This window comes from Lonchura striata, chromosome W (assembly GCF_050655825.1).
Source record: "Lonchura striata isolate lonStrDom1 chromosome W, ASM5065582v1, whole genome shotgun sequence".
NCBI classification, from domain to species: domain Eukaryota; kingdom Metazoa; phylum Chordata; class Aves; order Passeriformes; family Estrildidae; genus Lonchura; species Lonchura striata.
The window spans coordinates 2,989,406-3,004,897 of record NC_140743.1 but is presented as its reverse complement, the minus strand read 5'-3'; the positions used below and the strand labels follow the sequence as shown (position 1 = coordinate 3,004,897).

At 44.6% G+C, this 15,492-nt stretch overlaps 1 long non-coding RNA gene and 1 pseudogene across 1 annotated transcript; one reads left to right on the top strand and one right to left on the bottom strand.

Annotated features, from left to right (window-relative positions):
* Nucleotides 1–285: 285 nt before the first annotated feature.
* LOC146762990 (uncharacterized) lies at nucleotides 286–1,378 on the bottom strand (annotated as a pseudogene).
* A 7,376-nt stretch (nucleotides 1,379–8,754) lies between these two features.
* LOC146762989 (uncharacterized) lies at nucleotides 8,755–13,185 on the top strand. The gene is made up of 2 exons (XR_014952577.1): nucleotides 8,755–9,004; nucleotides 9,207–13,185. It is a non-coding gene; the product is annotated as an uncharacterized LOC146762989 (long non-coding RNA).
* Nucleotides 13,186–15,492: the final 2,307 nt, after the last annotated feature.

The window sequence follows — 15,492 nt, the reverse complement described above, 5'->3', positions numbered from 1 at the left end:
TTCTCTGTTTATTAGTTAGAAGATGGCAGTTTATATACACTTCTATATAGTTTACAGTTTAAAAAGGCACTCTCATTGGCAAGCTAACATTGTTTGTCTGTCTTAAGGTGGATTAAACCTCACACTATAAACCCATACTACTTCACACCCAGACAGCCCAGTGCTTCACATCACACTTTAATATAATTTCTAACTGCCCCACAAACTCTTAATTTCTAACTGCGTCAGAGGCTTGAAGGCCTCACAAGGCCCAAATCTGAGGCCTAGGCTGGAGTAGCTCAAATCTCATTCCAGACATAAATCATGCCCTCGGTCTCTCAGAAATGCTGCAACAATTCCCTCTTTTTCTTTTTGAGCTACCCAAGCTGACGTGAAGGCGTGGTGCACTATCTTCTGCATACATTGCAATAAACACGGTATACAAACTAAAATAATTATAAAGACAAGAAAAAACACAATACCAAAACAAAATAAATCTTTGATCCAACCAGAAAAACCTAAAGAATTGAGCCAGTTATCAAATGGAGTGTCTACTACTACAAATTTCTTCATGTTGTCCTTCAATTGCATTAAGTGTTTATAAATCTATGGAGAATGGTCAGACAAATCCATGCAACACATGCCTTCAAATTCTTCACACACATGTCCTTGTGCTAGAAGAAGGAAATCAATGGCAGCTCTGTTTTGCAGAACTACATGACGGGTATTATCTACACCTGCAGCAAGCTCACTTATCACTTTAGATGTGATATTAATTTGTTTTCCTGTCCAACAGGCTAGGGCTCTCAATTGTGTGAGAGCTTGCGCTGAAGCGACTCCTGGGGTGAAAAATGAGGCTAGTACTACATAAGTGTGCCTCCATAATGACACTTGATCATTACAATTGGGGTCTATTTGGGGAACACTGAGTTTGGCTCGTTGAGTCTTCTGAGGCAGTCCAAGAACCTGATGTATGGTGGGAGCAAAAAAGCATTAATCTACCAATATAACATGGGCCTCCCCTAGCATTTTGAGGTACTGCAGACCAGGCTCTGTCCCCACAAATGAGGAAGGTTCCTGGGGGCAGTTTTCCTGCACCACCTCTTGACGGTGTCACAGATTGAGTCCAATTGTTACAATATTCTGAATAATTATAATACAATGGTGATCTGGAAGACAACGAAGTGTTGTCATCTGTTAACTGTCCTTTTTCTTGAGTTGGTTTGATAGAATAAGGTCCAAATATCAAGCAGTAATTTCCTGGGACAGAACCCAAAAAATCAAATTCTTGATGATTGGCATCAATAAATTTAAGATTCTGCACAAATGCAACAGCTTGCACTCCCAGTGTGCTTTTTGGATTTATTTGAGATCAGGTCCAAGTTTTGAACTCTGCCATGGGACCCAACAGAACTCCAATTAAACAAGTACGAAAAGGATTAGATGGTGTGGCTAACGACAGGCAGAATGAATCTTGCCTAGTTTGTTTGGCCCAAGTGATCCACATGTTTTCTCTCTTGTCAATGTCAAGGATTCCAAATACTTCAATTACCAAAACATTACTTAATAGAAACATTGTGATCCACCACATATTTCTCAGGTTCTTGAATGCCTTGTTTAACATAAAAGGAACAAACTTAATTCCAAACATAAACTATAACTTCCAATAAACTAACTTCTGATAAATCTAACTTCACACTTATGATAACCTAAGTTATTTCTCTGTACTCTACAAAGTTAATTTTCATCAGAACTGGATTTATCACGGGATGTTCCAGGCAAATTGTCATCGTCCATGTTATTATCACTGCGGGTTGGTATCTTTGCCTGTGGACACGCACGGGTGAATCAGCTCGGCACCCAGACTGGACCAGTACCTGTTGAAACACACATATAACCTCTACCATTAAACAACACTGGACTTGGCCCCTGCCATTTGCCCGTCTGCATGTCCTTGTGATAAATGTAAAGTCCTGGAATTGCTTGCGGTCTTCCTTCTTTCACTGTGTCCTTGTTTGTAAGATAAGCTTGTATTCTATTTGCCATCTGTTGGAGGTTGGGCAGGTTCGTTATTTCTTCCAAGAACAATGGTTTGCTCCGAAGAGGTAATGGTTTGTTAATGGGCCATTGACTGACTCACTTGCAGGGCTGGTAAACGTAACATCATCCCATTGTGAGATGCTCCACCCAGAGGGGGAAGCCAGGCACTCTTTTATTGTATAAAGTGGTACCTTTTTGGAGACAGAGCAGTTCTCTCTCTCTTTACAGGATTCCCAGAGAAGCAGCTCTCTCTCTTTGCGGGATTTCCCAGAGAAGCAGCTCCTTCGACGGGATTCCCGGAGAAGCAGCTGGAGCACGGTGAGGCGGCGGCGGCAGAGCTCGGGGGCAACCCTGGCGCAGAGGAAGACCGGCCCCACTGCCACCAGATCTTCAGAGAAAACTATACCCTTCTAAAGATCACCACTTCAGCTGCAATTCATCAGCCACTGCAAGAGGAGCAGCTATCATTTCAACTGAACTGCTACCAACACCCCGAATCCTCAGGTTGTGGACTTTATCACTAGTTTTGTTTGTACTGATTGCATTTGCCTTTTTAAATTGTTATCTAGTTTTCTCCTAGTAAAGAATTGTTACTCCCATTCCCATATCTTTGCCTGAGAGCCTTTTAATTTAAAAATCCTGTTAATTCGGAGGGAGGGGGTTTACCTTCTCCATTGCGCAGGAGGCTTTTTGCCCTCCTTCACAGACTCCTGTCTTGTCAAACCAAGACACACTGCTTGGTGGTATATTACAACTGCAGGTTCTTCCCTACCTTCTGCCAAACAAAAATAGTTTTGATTAAAAAATCCTTTGACAATCAATTAATCACATCAGTTTCATCAGTTTGCTTTTGTTTTACTAGGTATTCTTTCAGGGTACAATGGCTTGACCTGTAGATGAGTGAGGGATCCCTATAGTATGTTTCACCCCCCACCTCTGCATAAATGTAGCAATTTGCTGACTAACATAAGATGGAGCATTATCAGTTTTGATTTCTACAGGTACACCCATTACTGCAAAGCAGGCAAATAAATGACTTTTCACATGCAGAGCCTTTTCCCCTGTCTGTGCTGTGGCCCAAATAAATCTAGAATAAGTATCTAAAGTGACATGGACATATTTCAGCCTACCAAACTTGGGAACATGAGTTACATCCATCTGCCACAGCTCTAAAGCTTTCAGACCCCTTGGATTTGTGCCAAGTCCAAGGCCAGGTCCATAATGTCTACATTGAGGGCAGGCTCAAGCAATCCCCTGTGCATCATTCATGGGAATCTGAAATTGTTGGTGCATGGCTCTCGCATTTTGGTGGAATGTCTCATGACTGTTGCAAGCTCTCTCAAAGCTATTCTCTGGGAGAACATGGACAGCATAACTGACCTCAGCATCCACCAATGCATTGCCTTCTCCTAAACCGCTGTTACATTGATGATTTTGAATGTGCATGATGCAAAAGACATGCTGGTGTTGTTTCAACACGCTCAGCAACTGCGGGAACAGTTCTCCAAGACATTGGTTCTGGGTTCTTCTGAGGAGTGCATCCTCAATTCTGTGCACAACTCCCACTACATATAATGAGTCTGAAACAATGTTGAGTGGTTCTTTGTTCCAGGTCTGGAAAGCTGAACACACAGCCTTCAACTCAAGGGTTTGTAGACTATCTTTCACATCACCTCTGATTAGATGTTTCAGCCATTTCCCTCGTTGTTGCCAAATGCACACAGCTCTTTTTAATTTTCAGCCGGCATCAGTAAAAACTGTTTTTCCTTCCACTGGTTTCAATGAACACAAGGGTCTTTCCAACCACTGATAACGACTGATGAAATGCCACATCGGGCCTTTTGATGGTTTGTTCTGCACCACTCATGTGAAACCTAACAATGCTTCCTGCTGCGCAGCAGAGTGTCTGAGCAGCCATTCCAGATCTTCATTTTTCACAGGAACACTGATGTCTGCTGGTCCTTTTCCATCAATTTCTAAAATTCTGTCTCTGCCTTTTTGTATCAATGCAGCAAGAGCATCTGTCCTGCCCATCACACAACTTCTTGGTTGAACAGGTAAAAACACCCACTCAAGAAGGATCGCTGTTGAACCACGTTGGGACTCCCTCTTTTTCTTTTGCCATTGAAAGACAATGGCAAGTGGAGAAGCATCAGCGTTGGAGAAGAACAGTGACAACGGCAAATGTTCAATGCGACGAGCACTCCAACCACGTAATTTTTCTGAAACCCAAATCAAAGCTTTTTATTGTTCAGGGGTGCAGACTCGAGGGCTGTTGGCATCACTGCCATGGAACCATAGCAAAAATGGTTGCAGATCATTGTTGGTGATTCCTACAAAGGTACGAACCCACTGCAGGTCTCCAAAGAGTCTCTGGGCATCATGTAGAGTAGAAATGTTAACATGTAAGGTAAGTTTCTGGGGTCGAATTTGTGCATCTGTGATCAGCCAGCCTAAGTATTTCCAGGAGGCTGACCGCTGTATTTTTTCTGGGGACACTGTCAATCCATGCTTCTTCAGTTGTGAAAAAAGCAAATTCAAGTCTGCATCTGCCAACAGCTGTTTGGTAGTGTCACTGTGCCTTCCCAAGTCTCAGCTAACACTAGTGCCGCTGCCGGGAATCGAACCAAGGCTGCTAGCATGGCAAGCGAGAATTCTACCGCTGAGCCACCAGGACTGTTGCTAGATTCCCAAGTCTCGGCTAGCCCAGTATCTGTAGCACTGCGGCAGCAAAGGCCACTCTCATGTGCCGCTGTGGGCACGAGGTATGGCCAGTGGGAACACAAAGCCACCAGACTGAAAGACACGCAGAGCGACTCTGACAAAAGCAAGGAGCCATCCTTCTGGGTATCTGTTTCCGAGTTTATTGGCTCAAAGAAGATAAGCACCAAAAGGCGATGGGCACCGTGTGCCCTGCTTGTTAAAGGGGGGTGGTAACAAGGGGAGGAAAGAGCAGCCAACCAATGGGATAACACCTGGGGGTGGTGACAGGGGTGACACGCAGGGGAAATTTCCAATTAGGTAGGAGGGAGGGAGGGGACCCCGGAGACCAGCTTATCTCTCGAAGCCCTAGATGGAACTTTCTAGGTGGAAGGGAGAGGTCTCTGAGAGACAGACAGGCTCCGGGTTGGGGTTGGCGGGGATAACTCAGCCGGAATACAGTGAACTGGGTGGAGGGAGGAATGACAGGCAGACGGAGGGGGAAGGAGAAGTGAGGCTGGACCATTTTACAAAAAGAGGGGGAGAGGGAGCAACCGTAACTGGGGGGAAACTTAAAACACACCCCAACAGGTGGTAATGAGAATGTCATCCATGTTGTGATAAATCACCGCGTTGGAAAAATGTTGACAAATTGGTCGCAGGGCCCAGTCAACAAACAGCTGACACATGGTTGGAGAATTGTGCATTCCTTGAGGGAGAGAAACTCACTCATACCATTTTGCCGGTGCTGTTCTGTTGATAGATGGCACGGTGAAGGTGAATCACTGGGTATCCTGTGGATGAAGAGGAATGATAAAAAAACAGTCCTTTAGATCGATGACAACAATGCTCCATTCTTGTGGAATCATGGTTGGTGCTGGCAGCCCAGGTTGCAAAGCACCCATTGCTTGCATCTGTTCATTCACCTTTTGTAAATGATGCACCAATCTCCATTTTCCTGATTTCTTGGGGATGATAAAAATCAGGGGGTTCCATGGGCTCACAGAGGGCTGAACGTGTCCAGCTTCAAGTTGCTCTTGTACTAATTGTTCAGCAATTTGCAGCCGTTCTTCTGACATTGGCCACTGCTCAATCCACACGGGTGCTTCAGTCAACAAGATAATTTTGAGGATGGACAGCTGCTCTGCAGTGGCCATCATGGAAAATGCTGATCGGTGGTCAAAACCATCCCAAGCTGGGAAAGCACATCTCTGCCTATCAGTCCTGGAAGCAGTTTGGGCAAAGGCATGACATATACTTGAGTCACAATAACTTGGTTGTTTTCAAAAATGATGCTGATGGGATCTCTGCTTACTGAAGAAATCTTCATTCCACCCACTCCTACAATGTGGGAACTTGGAGCTCTCAAAGGCCAGTTGGATGGCCGGTAATTGATAATTGAGACATCTGCTCCTGTATCAAGCATTGGTTCCAATCGAACGCAGTGTGAACCACGTTGTAGTTGTATTTTCTTGTATGGACGATCTTTCAGGTTAATTGTAAAGAAGACATTGTGGCCAGTGGATCCGAAGCCACGGTCTTGTCTTTCAGATTCAGTTGGCTCTTTTGGGCGCTGCTGATGTGGCAGGAAATTTTCAATTGCTACAATTTGGGCAATCTTATTTTCTTTAGGAATTGTCACAGGTGGTTGCAAGGCATGAACCATTACTTTCATTTGACCAGTGAATTCTGCACCAATGATGCCTGGAATCACGATCACACCTTGTTTACTTGTGGAAGATTTCCCCAGCAACAAACCTCCAGCTAGAGAAGTTGGACCATTGGACCATATACATTGGTAGGAATTAAGGTTACCTTTGTGTCATTCAGAGTGACTTCTGTTGCTGTGGCCACATCGACTCCAAGACTTCCCCAGGTAGCAGGCAAGTTGTTCAACAGGAAGCCATTATTCGAGTTTGTGGGGTCGGGGCATCGATTTATTTCTTGACGCGGTACCTTGACACGCTGCACTGGCCGTTTCCCGCTCTGCAACAAGCTTCTGTAGCATGACTGTCAGTGTTGCACCTGTGACAACACACAGTATTCTGGCAGTCTCGCTGGAGATGACCTGTTCCACCACACCGAAAGCAGTTGGTTTTAGATGATCTAAGATTAGGTTGACTTTTGCTGCGACAAAGAGAGTTGTTACCATTCCTGCTTGACAAGGCAGCTGCAATCATGTGTCCTTGTTGTTGCATAGCATCCTGGATAGTTGCTGTGAATGACGCAGCTTGGTTGCTTTGTTCTGCACGTGTGGCTCTGACAAGCATCTCGTCGACTGGACAGCCTTGAAGAAGGGTGGCTAAGGTGGTTCTTGTTTGTGAGTTAGCATTTTCAAAAGCAAGTGAGCGGAATAAATGTTCTTGAATATCTGGTGGCACATCAGGAGCATTCTTCAAAGCAGCTGACAGCCTATCAATAAATTGTCCAAATGGTTCAGTGGCTCCTTGCTTTATGGTCGCATAAGATGATGATTTCTTCTTATCGGGTACTAAAAGCAAAGCTTGATGGACCAGCTGCTGTGACAATTGATGCATTTCAATGGAGTAGGTAAGTCGCACTCTGTTGGTTGCATATGGTCCATGCCCAGTCAGCATATCTGGCTGGACTCCATAGAAAGGATCCCCCACAACTGTATGTCTGTTGGCCTCCTCAATTGCCAAACATCAGCATTCCCTTTCAAACATGAGAAACTGGGAGGGTGTCAGTAGCAGGGAGGCAATATTAGATGAATCACCAGGACAAAGCACATCTGCTGTAAATATATATTGAATGATGTTCCTTGCTGCTTCTGACCTGATCCCATAAGTGGTGACTGCCTGCTTAGCTGATTGTAGGATTTTCCACTCATGGGGCTCCCACACGGCATTCCTGTTAGATACTATGACAGGACAGGCTAGGGAGCTGACAGCCTGTCAGTCACCATCTAAAATAGCATCCTTTACCACTGACACCCATCGCGCCTGCAATGGATTTTTTAAAAGAGCTGTGTTATAAATTTACGCCACAACGGATCATAATCCAATTAGAATTTTATTAATTACAGCAAGTAGGATATGAGCAAAGACAGCGCTGGGCGACCGGGGAGTCTCAGCTCCCTCTCTGCCGTGGCGATTTGTCCAAACAGTCCTCTTTTTATCCCATTTCTTTCCATGAATTCCCAAGGGGTCTCCTTTGTTTAAGCTTGCAGTTTCCTTTTGTTTACGTAAGCAGTCTGTGAGTAATTGTGCTTATCTTTATCTTGTATCGTCAGTCCCCAGGTGTAAGTGTTTGGTTTCCTTATCTTGCAAATGTTGTGTCCGCAGTCTGTATTTTCTCACCCTCCGTTTCCTATCTTCAGTCTGTGATTTCTCACAAATCCGTTTCCTAACTTTTATATATATCTTAATAAACAATACCTCAGTCTGTGGTTTCCCACAGCTGGCAATTGCTGCTCAGTGGAGGGTTCCACTGTTTGAACCTGATGATTTGAAAGGGTGGCAAGTTGGGCTATTTTTTGCTCTAGCATATTTGGTCTTTGTATCTTATTTTGTGATCGCTTCTTCCTCCTACAATTGACATCAGGGAGCCTGGTGGAAGTGGGCAGCGCAGCACTACCGTGGAGGGGTGGGGGCTGCCTGTGTCGGGGGTTTGCACTGCTGTTGTTTTGTGTAGCTGCTTCTGCCATCCCACAAGGACGGCTGTGCTCAGCCCCCCCCGACCCGCGCCAGGGTGCTCGCTGCCGCCGGGTACTGCCGAGCCACGCCTCTGCTCATGCGTGCCGCCGCCACGACTGCCGCGTCCGCAGGAGGCAAGGGGCCGGCGCCGCCTTGCTCCCGTCTCCGCCCTGGTCTCCGCCTTCATCTCCGCCCCTGTGTTCTGCCTCCTGACTCAGCCCCGTTTCATCACCAACTTCGCCTGCCTCCTCAGGTGTCACCCCGCCTCCCGAAGGACACGGCGAGGCTACTTCCGGGTTCACCTCACTCCGCAGGACTGCCGAGCTGTTAACATCCGCTGTCTGCGAGCGCACTTCAGCCCCTGCCGCGCTTGCGCGTCCTGGCCTGCCTGGTCTCGCGTTGGCCGGCCCCACGCTGCCCGGCTGTGCGCCCGCGTCTATACGAGCGACAATTTTTTAACAGAGGGACTGACTGGATCCTTCTGCCCTCGCACTGGCCGCATGTTACAAACACTAAAGAATTTTTCAACTTGAGATGGCTTCTGGACCTCTATCTGTTCTGGTGTGGACTGCTCAAATGCCTGAACTGCGGCTTCTGCGGCCTTTTTCTCCGTGGCCATGCTCTTCAAGGTATGTAAAACTTTTTTCCAAATGCCTCCGAACTCCAGTACCATTTTCTTGTCCTTTCCGCCCTCCACCACAGCGTCCCAAAGCAACTGCCCTAGTTCTTGCCATTCGGTTTCATTAAAAATCAGCGAAGGCTTTTGTAACTTGCCTTTGTTTCTTGCCCACAAAACCACCTGCTCTAAATCAACCTCTTTCACTTTTTCAGCTCTCTTTGAGAGAATATGCACAAGCAGCCGCGATGAGGGCTGCAGATCCCCATCCATGATGACTTTTCACCCTCTCTGTTTGCGGCTTACGTCCACCTCTGCGGGAGGCTCCGTTCGCTTTTATTCGTCGCGGCAGCACCTCCGCTCCAGCTCCCGGCTCCGGCTTATGTCTACACCCGCCGTTCAGGCCACTCGTGAACACCGGAGTCTACTCTTTCCTCTGTGCTCCAGCGGGTTCCCACCTCCAAACAGCGACACGGAAAGCCTTTTTCCTCCCATCGTGAACAGCACGATTTGGATTCTGGAGTCTTCCCCGCTCCATTCACTTGATCCTCATTTGCAATAGAGCAAATTCAGTATCCCAGTCTCCATCGCTATAAAGCGATGTGGACCTGATTTTCGTCGCGTCTAAAACTCGACTCCCCGTTACCCTATAAGTAATTTGGGGGCTCTCGGAGCATTCTGGGTCCCTGGTTCGGGGCGCCACTCAAAGCCAGGGTCCTCATAAGACAGGAAAGCTGGACAGGACAAAACACACGTCAAACCAATATGGTTAATCAAATGTTCTCCGTTTATTAGTGAGAAGATGGCAGTTTATATACTCCTCTATATAGTTTACAGTTTAAAAAGGCACTCTCATTGGCAAGCTAACATTGTCTTTGTCTTAAGGTGGATTAAATCTCACACTATAAACCCATATTACTTCACACCCAGACAGCCCAGTGCTTCATATCACACTTTAATATAATTTCTAACTGCACCACAAACTCTTAATTTCTAACTGCATCTGAGGCTTGAAGGCCTCACAAGGCCCAAATCTGAGGCCTAGACTGGAGTAGCTCAAATCTCATTCCAGACATAAATCATGCCCTCACTCTCTCAGAAATGCTGCAACACATAAGGGTTACAATTGAGAGAGGAGATTGTCCCATACGTGTACGTCAGTATCCTATATTCTTAGAAGGATGGGAAGGTTTAAAGCCAGTAATAGAAGGCTTAATAAAGGATGGGACATTAGAACCTTGTATGTCTCCTCATAATTCCCCTATTCTCCCAGTAAAGAAGGCTGATGTGAGTTATAGACTTCTACAAGATTTAAGGGAAGTTAACAAAAAAACTCAGAGTCATTACCCAGTGGTATCAAATCCTTATACTCTTCTAAGTAAGGTCCCTCCCCAGCATCAGTGGTTTAGTGCAGTGGATCTTAAAGATGCTTTTTGGGCTTTTCCATTAGCCAAGGAGAGCCAAGATATCTTTGTCTTCGAATGGGAGGATCCACAAACTGGGAGAAAGCAGCAATTAAGACGGACATAATTACCACAGGGGTTCACTGAATCTCCAAACTTATTTGGGCAAGCTTTAGAAACAATACTATAAGCTTTCCCCACTCCCCCTTGAATACAAATTATCCAATATGTGGATGCTCTTGTACTATCTGGGGAAGCTGAAGTTGGAGAGGCTACTACAAAACTTTTGAATTTTCTCAGGGAAAAAGGATTAAGGATATCAAAAAGTAAGTTGCAATTTGTAGAACCAGAGGTAAAATCTCTGGAACACTTGATTAGTAAGGGTAGAAGGAAGCTCAACCCAGAGAGAATTACAGGAATTTTATCTCTTCCCCCTCCCTCTTCAAAGAGGGAAATCAGAAAACTACTTGGATTATTGGGATATTGTAGATTATGGATTGAGGGGTACACACAGGCAGTAAAATTTTTGTATGAAAAATTGACAGAGGGAGATGATATAACATGGACTGTTGGGAAGGATGGACAAATATGATTATTCATAAATAATACAGCCAGGATGAGAACAGTTCTCCCAGCTAGCCGGATGACACCCCTGCCTTCAGATGGGTCCTGGGGTCAAATGGACTGTTCCATCTCACCCCCCAAAAGATGTATGGTTCATCCCGCACCTCTATCCCTCCCCTAAAACATCAAGTGTCTGTAACCCCATTGGCCCATGCTTTGTTCCAACCCACCTTGAAGCCCCTTTATAAGGAGGCTTCGAGGGGCCACACGGTCTCTTGGAACTTCCCCTCTCTTGGAACCTCCTCCCTCCTCTTGGAACTTCCCCTCTCCTAGAGCATTCTTTTGTCTCTCCCCTCCCCCACCCTCTCAAGCCCGGCCACATGCTGCATCTGGGAGCATGAGGCAGGACCTTTCTGCACCCCCAATAAACCTCTTTCCCCAAGAGCAAACTTCAGAGATCTCTTGCCTCTATCCACCTACACCATGCTGGAGCCTGCTATTTTCTACAATGGACCAAGGAAGATGATAAATTAGAGGAACTGAAGTTAAAACTGGGCTCAATACCAGCTTTAAGCTTACATTCACTAGTAAAACCCTTTCACCTGTACGTGAATGAGGAAAAGAGGGTAGCTCATAGAGTTCTGGTTCAGGAGTGGGGAGGAGTATCAAAGATGTTGAACCCAGTGAGCCACGGCTGGCCAGTATGTATTCAAGCTATAGCAGCTACTGCAATCCTGGTAGAAGAAAGTCGTAAGCTTACTTTTGGAAATAAACTGTGTGCATACCATATGCAGTATGAAATGTGTTAAATCAGAAGGCTGAAAAATGGTTGACAGATGCTAGAATGTTAAAATATGAAGCAATCTTGATAGACAGTGATGACCTGACACTAGAGGTAAACAGAAGTTTAAATCCAGCTCAATTCTTATATGGAGAACCAGCAAATAACTTAATACATAATTGTCTAGAAATTATCCAATATAAAACAAAAGTTCGAGAAGATCTTGAAGAACAAGCCCTTTCAGAAGGGAAATAATCTGTGTGGATGGTTTCTCTAGATGTCTACAAGGAAAAAGAATGTCAGGGTATGCAATAGTTGATGGAAAAAACATGCAAAGTATTGAAAAAGGAAAATTACCTTCAAACTGGTCAGCTCAAACCTGTGAATTATATGTTCTAAAAAGAGCACTGGAATATTTAGCACACAAGAAAGGAACTATGTATACTGATTCAACATATGCCTTCGGGGTAGTACATACCTTTGGAAAAGTTTGGGAAGAAAGGGGATTACTTAATTCAAGAGGAAAAGGATTAGTACATGAGGGGTGTGGTGTTGAATTTTAGTTAAATGGTATGCTCTGTCTCACCCCTAGAAACTGTATGGTTTATTCTAAGCCTGTAATCCTCCCCTGAAGTATCATGTGTCTGTAAACCCATTGGCCCAAATCTTATTCTGTGCCCACTTTGAATCTCCCTGTTAAGTGTGCCAGTGGGACCAAGCTTCTGCTGTTATCCCGCTCTCTTGACCAGTGCTTTCCTGGCCCCTCCTACCCCTCCCCTTTTCCCCTTCCTCCCCCTTCCCTCCCTCAGAAACCATGCTTCTTCCCGGGGGTAGGACCCCCAATAAACCCTCACCTAATTAGTACCCTCAGAAGCCGTGTGGAGTCTCCTTGCCTGACTGCTGCTACCAGCAAGCTCACAGCTTGGGGGGCCCCCCGGGGACACTCCGGGGGTCCCCCCAAACGCACTGCAACAGAGGGGCTCATTTTAGAGGTTTTAGAGGCATTAAAATTACCTGAAGAGATAGCTATAGTACACATTAAGGGACACCAAAAGGGAGTAACCCCAGAAATAAGAGGAAATAATTTGGCAGATCAGGAAGCTAAGGATGCAGCAGAAAATGGAGCTGAAAGAGTTATGTTAATATTAAATCCAAATGAGGAAAAATTGTAAATTCCAGAGTTTAGTGAAGCAAAGAAAAAAGAATTAAACAAAATAGATTAATCAGGGAAATGGAAACTTCCTGATGGAAGACAATTACTTAATAAAATGTTTACTAGGAAAATATTAGAAGATATGCATCAGAAAACCCATTGGGGTACTCAGGCTTTGTGTGATCATTTTTTAAGGAACTATGGGTGCATTGTGATTTTTTGTGTAGCAAAGCAAGTAACTGAAAGATGTATATCTTGCTAAAGGATAAATAAAAAGGTAATGAGAAAGACGATATTAGGAGGTCGTGAGTTAGCTCTTCGACCATTTCAAAGTATCCAAGTAGATTTTACTGAACTTCCTCAAGTACAAAGATGGAAGTATTTATTAGTAATGACAGACCATCTAACTCATTGGGTGGAAGCAGTTCCCACTACTAATGCCACAGCCAATGTGGTAAGTAAAACCATTTTGGAACAGATTATTCCCAGATATGGACTAGTTAATAGGACACACTCGGACAGAGGAATGCATTTTACATCAAATTGTTACAACAAATAATTCAAGCCTTGGGGATAAAATGGGAGTTACACATCCCATGGCACCCACAGAGTTCTGGCCAGGTAGAGAGGATGAACCAGACTTTAAAGAGAACTTTGACTAAATTAATAGTGGAAACACAAATGTCATGGGTACAATGCCTACATTTAGCCTTATTGAGGATCTGAACACAACCTAGGTCCGACTTGGGAGTGTCACCTTATGAGATGATGTTTGGGTTACCTTTTCTAACCACCCAACATGAAAATGCTACCTATGAGGTAGGGGAAACGAGTGTTAAAGGATATGTTAACACCATTGCAAAAACTCTTGAAAATTTATGGTTAAAAGGGATAATCCCTCAAACCACACCTTTAGACTTTAAAATCCATAATATTCATCCATGGGAGTAGGTGATAGCAAAAACTTGGAAAGAACAATCTTTAACTCCACAAAGGGAAGGTCCTTTTCAGGTATTGCTGAAAACCAAGGCACCAAGGCTGTGATCTGGACCAGGGAATGAGGGTGGATTCACACCAGCAGAATCAAAGGACCCATGGAAGAACCTAAGGAGCGGACTATAACATCTGAACTGGGTGATACAAAATTGACTCTTAAACGGGGAATGGGTGGTAATGAACTGGGAAGACCCAAATGATCCAAGAAACATACACAGGATCACACCTAAATGGGAAATAATACTGAGCTTTTATCAGTGGTTTCAAGTACCGCCTGGACAAGCTTTGAGACGCCTCCAGTACCCTCCTTGGGGAGTAATACTGCCACTTCAAACAGTAGGACCAGGACTGTTTCAGATAGAAAACTCTTGTATTTTGGCCTTAACCTGTGATTTATACAAAGAGGAAGATGAGTTACAACCTCAATCAGTGCCATATCATATATCCTGTTTGATTCACCCAAATACCAGATATGTTAGTTGGGTTAAAAGTAAATGTTTGAATTGTGGAAAAAATTGGTATTGTAGTTCACACAATTAATGCCCTTGTTGCAGGAAGTGTCGAGTGCCAAATAGATCCCCTATCCAGGTAGAACTCGAAGCAACTGAAAGAATAACTTTGTTTTGTGGATGGGAATTATTACTGCCTGTTGAAGGGGAGATACCTGAGGAACGGTGGGAAACCACAGTTAAGGAGTGTTGAAAACTATTTGCCTGGAAATTTGTAAAAACGAAGTGACAAAAGAAAAAGAGAGCAAGCCTGGTTTGACCACTGTACTCGCCACCAAGAAGAGCAAATACACCTGCTGTGGGTTGCAACCTGATAGGCATGAGAGGTGGGACCTCTGTCATTCCTTCTTCTGTCACTCATTTTTTATCTTTTCCCTTTTGTGACATCTACAAAGCCATGCCACAGGTGTTACTGAAAGCTGAATATGGAAAGACACCAAGGTTCCTTTTTTATTTCTCACACTCATGTCAAAAGTCACTGTTATAACCTGATGAAATCTGTGATATTTAAATGATTCCGAGATTGTAGAAAGTCTGTTTTTCAGCCCCGCTGCCAAAGAAGAAGTCATAAATAGTCTGTGCTGGTTTTCAAGGTTGTTTATTCTTGCTTATCTATAACATGTTCTGCTGCCCTGCTGAAGGTCTGTCCTGTGGGACAGGGGGATGTTACAAACATTATATACCAGAAACTAAGTGTGCTATATTTACAATAACGTGCCAATATCTATCACCTACTTTGAACAGTGAGTCCCCAGCCTAAACCAATAGAAAAATGCCAACACTACAGTAAGACGTGAAGAAGAAGAAAAAGGACAAGGCACACCCAATTTCCTCCATCTTGCCTCCTTTGAACCCCTAATCTAGAATCCTAAAATTCTACTTTTGCACTCGTGCCACACTAATTATTACTTATATCAAACACTCAGAGCTTGTCATTCATTCTGTAAGATTGAAAACTTTTCCATGGACAGAGATCAGAGACAGTGTCCCATGGGGCTCTGTACAGGGGGGTTTCTGACCCCCTGCCAGGATCCCAGACCTTCCAGGGCAGCCAGAGTGATGCCCTGGTGCTGCGTCTCACCCTCAAATCCACGG